The sequence below is a fragment of the Corvus brachyrhynchos genome, unplaced genomic scaffold, assembly GCF_000691975.1.
Source record: "Corvus brachyrhynchos isolate BGI_N302 unplaced genomic scaffold, ASM69197v1 scaffold46, whole genome shotgun sequence".
NCBI classification, from domain to species: domain Eukaryota; kingdom Metazoa; phylum Chordata; class Aves; order Passeriformes; family Corvidae; genus Corvus; species Corvus brachyrhynchos.
The window spans coordinates 6,385,868-6,390,583 of NW_008238838.1; the positions used below are offsets into that span (position 1 = coordinate 6,385,868).

At 50.1% G+C, this 4,716-nt stretch overlaps 1 long non-coding RNA gene across 1 annotated transcript in view; it reads left to right on the top strand.

Annotated features, from left to right (window-relative positions):
- The window catches only part of LOC108447690, an 11,144-nt gene that overhangs the window by 4,353 nt on the left and 2,075 nt on the right, over positions 1–4,716 (top strand). Inside the window, exon 2 of the long non-coding RNA XR_001863353.1 lies at positions 3,761–3,766. This is a non-coding gene — a long non-coding RNA (uncharacterized LOC108447690). The remainder of the gene's footprint in view (positions 1–3,760; positions 3,767–4,716) is intronic.

Consider the following 4,716-nt stretch of genomic DNA (forward strand, 5'->3'; position numbering starts at 1 on the left):
TCCCATCTTGTGACTTCTGTTTCTGATTTTCCGTAGTATATTTTGGAGTGTAACTCTTCAAGGAGTAATTTTTAAATACAGCTGGATTCCTGGGCTTGGGAGTGTTCTCCAGCCTCATCTTCAAAGGGAGCTTAAGGAGGTAGGAGGCAGCAGGGGTGGTTTGTTGTTTTTTTAAATAATGCTTAATCTAGAATTAAATTCAGAGGAGTGCCTGGAGAAAATGAGATCTCTCTGATCAGATTCTCAGAATACTTTTTGTCTTCTCTAATAAGCAAGAAAAGCTAGTAGAGGGAATTACATGCTGGAAGAGGAATTTTAATAGCAACAGATATGCAAAAAGGGAGGTATCTCAGGTGAGTAGGAAATGCAGGCTGGTGAGCAGGAGATCATTTCCTGGCTCCAAGAGCACGAATTTTTATGGCACAGACACAAACCTGGTCCTCCCCAGCAAAGCCAGAGGAGGGGAACCAGCTCCCTTTGGTTTTCAGTCCCTGCCTGTTGTGTCCCACCGAGAATGAGCAGGAGGGAGCAGCATCCCCAAGCCTCCCTGTAGCAGCCCGGCTCCTGGCTGTGCAGGGTCTGTGGCAGGGAGTTTGTTTGGAACTCCACTTCCAAGTGTCCTACTCCTTTGGCTAAAGGAAGGCATTTAACCTTGGAGAGTGTCCTGTGGGACACCCTTCCCTGGCTTTAGCTCCTTGTTTGAGTGTGCTGCGTTTTACCGGACGTGCCACCACCCCCAGCCAGCTGAGTGCAGAGGGGAAGATCCTCCTTTTCCTGAGGTGTGGGCACACTGCAGGAAAACAGAAGCTTCTCATAGTGGGCTCCCAGTGTCTTTTTGCCTGTGAATCTGATTAAATAACACGGGATTTTGCTGCAGGTGCCATTCGAGGTCGGTTATTCGGTGGCGCTGTAACTAATTCCAATTAAAGTAGAAAGCTTTTCCCATTTTTTTAGAAAGAAAGACTTAAAAGCTTTAATTTTCTGCAGTGAGCTGCAGCTCATGGCCTGGACAGAGTGGTCTGGACGTGCAGGAGATGCTCCTTGCTCCAGTAATGCCCTCCTGAGTTTGGGAACCCGGTGCTGACAGCCAGGCTGCATCTCCCAGCCTCAGCATTCCAGAGGAACGGGGATGGTGTTGGGCACCTGCCTGTCTCGGGAGAATCCAGACCTGTGGAGAGGTCTGTAGAGGGGGAAAAGGGAAAAAGAGGAAGGGGAGCAGGATAAATTGCATTCCCAAGTAGGACCTGCTTAGCCCAAAAGCCGTGTGTGATGTGGGAATCCCGTTCTGGAGCAGCAACACCCGCACGGTTGTGTTCAAACACGGAGATAAATGCATCCATCTAAATTCATGATTTTGGGGTTTTTTCATGGAGTTGCTAATTATTGAACATAACTGCTTATTCATAATTTCTCTTCTCCTGCCTGATAGCCCTAATCCCATATTTGTGCGGCTGTCATTCCCATGGCAACAGACTGGTGTCTGAGGCAGAAGATTATTAAATACCGAGCAGCACATTAAAATAATGGGCAGGTTCTGACTTAGAGACTTTCATATGGGGGCAAACTTCAAAAAAAGAGAACGCTTTCACAAAAAGCAATTTACTTTGCCAGTAATGTTCTGTATTCCCACAGCTCTCACTGGAGAGAGCTGTTTGAGGAGCAGCCCGCTGCCTCGCAGCCCATCTCCTGCTCCTCCCGCTTTGCGGAGAAATCCTCAGCTTATGTTTATGTCATCAGTCTGTTGCCATGGAAACTTTGTCACAAATGTATCGTGACCTCACAACGGGATGGCAAAGGAGGAGAATGTGGGCTGGAGGACGACGTTAGGAATGATCAGCAGCAGGGGAAAAACAGCCCCGGGCCCTGGGAGATGGAACAAAACCAGAGGGAAGGAGCCAGCGCTGGGGCACATTTACCTGATCAGCACCCATCCCACCCTGACCCTGGTGTGCAGGAACTCTGCTCCAGAGCCATTTAATAAACTTTGCTGTTTCCCCATCCGTTCCCAGTACCGTCAGGCATGCATGGTGCAGCAGCCTGTGGTTGAAATAGCAGGGCTGGGAGCTGGGGGCTGCTCGCCCTCTTTATGTGTCAGGTATTTGTCTTTTTTGGGATTTCAGCCCTGTGTCAGATGGGGACAAGGGAACAGCAGAGCCCCGGGTTTGCTGCAGCACTGCTGCTCTCTGGAAGGTGTGTTTGCGGGGGTCTGGAGTGACAGATGTCAAGGTGATTCTTTTTGATGCCTTTCAGAAATCAGACTTTCCCTAATGAGAGCTGCAGCTAAAATGTGAAAGAGGATTAAGCAAGGATTAATAAAGGAAAGGTAGACAAGAGATTTGATTATCTGTCACAGAGATACTGGCTACGTAACGTGTCATGGCAGTGAGCTGGAACAGAAAATTCTGCACACCTGGGATATCGATCAGTGGGTGTCGCAACTTATGGTGCTTTTTGCTCTTTTGTGCTGACCCCAGACTGATGCAATACACTCTCCAAAGCAGAGGATTTCCCCTGGAAGGGCTGGTGCTCCTTCCCATGCCTCGCAGCAAGTGAGAGGCTGTTGGCTGTAAGGTGGGAGCTGCCTCAGGACTCCTTGTTGCCAGGTCCAGCAGCAGTGGAGCTCGGAGCAGGTGCTGGTGTGACACCGCCTCGAGCTTGGCCACGTCCTGAACATCAAACCAAGATGATAAAAACAGAGAGGCTGGTACAGGGAGCTGGTGCTGCTCCAATGTTATCTCCCTGTGCAGGTGCTCCAGGCAGCAGAGCCGCATCCAGAAGTGCCATTCTCTGCATATTTCATGTATTTTTGCTACAGCCCTTTAGAGCACTAATAAGATCTTTGTGCAGCTCGAGCTTCAATGAGCGCCAGTGGCCGTAGCAATGCGCTGAGGGATGTGTGTGGGGTGTGTGTGTCCTGCACAGCTCTGGCACACACTGGGGAAAGGCTGCCTTGGCACGTGGCCTCCTCCCTCACCAGGGCTCACGGGGCAGGTGGGAAACTGGGGACAAGACCCTGACTTGGAGCCGGCCAGCTCAACAAGGGCAGGGCGGACTTGCCTGCCTTGGAAAACCCTCAGGAGGGGATTTCTCATGGTGTGCTGGGACAGAGAGAGGAACAGCATCCCCTTGCTGTTTATCCCTTAGGTTTCCTGCAGGGAATAAAAGGAGGGCTGGACTGGTGTGTAGAGCGTGTGCTTCAGCACTCCCTTTCTCTCTTAAGCAATTTCCCTGTCCTCTGGCTTCTTAAGAGCTTAAGGATCATTTTCCTCTTGCAGTTGGTAATACGAGAGGAGATGAGTAAGTACAGATCTCTGCGACCCATAAACCGTAAAGTCCTGCCTGCAACTTAAACCTCCTCGGCTTTATTTGCTTTGTCGTGGCTTCTCACACGTGTTGGGGTTTAACAAACACGAGTTTTCCCTCTGGAGATAGACTTAAAAAGAGGCTCTAAGGAACTGTATTGTTCTCAGAGCATCTTGTCTCTGCTCTGCCTTGAGAAGTGTGTGACTTCAAAAGGGAGCAGCAGCAGCTCTGCTCGGGCTCTTTGCTCCTCCTGGGTTCATTCGCAGCATGTGCTGCCTGAGTTTGTTTTTGGCTGCAGCCTGCAGCACCTTAGGGACAGCTCTGTACAGGAATAGTGCCCTCACACTTCCCTGCAGACTGTTGGGATGTTGGTTCCTGCTGCTGGAAAAGTTTTCTGGTTGCGGGGGCATGTGGTGCTCGGAGAGGCCGCGGCAGGTGCGGCGCAGGCAGGGGGAAGGAGCGAGTTGGCAGCGCAGGATCCTGTGAAAGTAGGGCATCCCGGTGCTGTTGTGTAAGAGCAGCTTCCCTCCCCTCCCCAGCCAGCCCTCTGCCTCCTGGGGAATTTATGACCGAGTTCACTGCGATTCTATATTTGGCTGAAATATTGAAAAATGCATTTGCTGTCAATGGGTTCCTTTAATATAAAAGGAAGGAGATTTATGGGAAGAGGAGTGCTGGCATCACAAGTGCCCTTTGTCTTTACTTCTTTACTCAGTTCCCTCTTACCTGGAGCTGTTTGAGCCGGGTGTGTTGGTGGGGAAGGTGAGGACATGAAGCCATAAGGGTAACTCAGATTTCCACCTCCTGGGAGATCCCGAGGACACGGGGCAGCAGGCACAGAAGATTTTGAGGGTTGTTCCTTTTAGTGCTCTGCCCATTTTTAGTCTTGAGCTTTTTCAGATGGAGGGGTAAAACAAGGGAAGTGTGACCTGGAAAGCAACGATTCTTAGCTTTAACTTGTCTCTTTTCCTGCTTGCGTCCAAATAAGTGAGGGTGCTTTAAAAAGATGCAGTAACTACCTCTGAAAGATGCAATCCAAAGTTAGTCAAGTTAACAGCTACCACCTCTGAATAGAAAATGTTGTTAGCAGTCAGGTCAGACCTGCAGTGTGTGGGTGTGTGCGAGGTGTTGTGACAAACAGTCGCTGAACCCGAGGCATCGGAGGTATGGAATGGTGTGGAACGGAACAGGCTGGGCACAGCCACCAAAACTGTGTCACAGCCATGGGCTGAACACCTCTTGGCATGACAATCCTCCTGCTTCTCCTTGCAGCTGTGTGCCTTGGCCAGCATGCTGGTCCCTGGGCTCCAGGAAAAGCCAGGGAACTCTGGAGCTGTGAGGAAAGGCAAAATTAATTTGACTTCTAGAACCAGTGAGTTGTAGGTAAAGATCTTTCTAGAAGAAAAGGTGTAG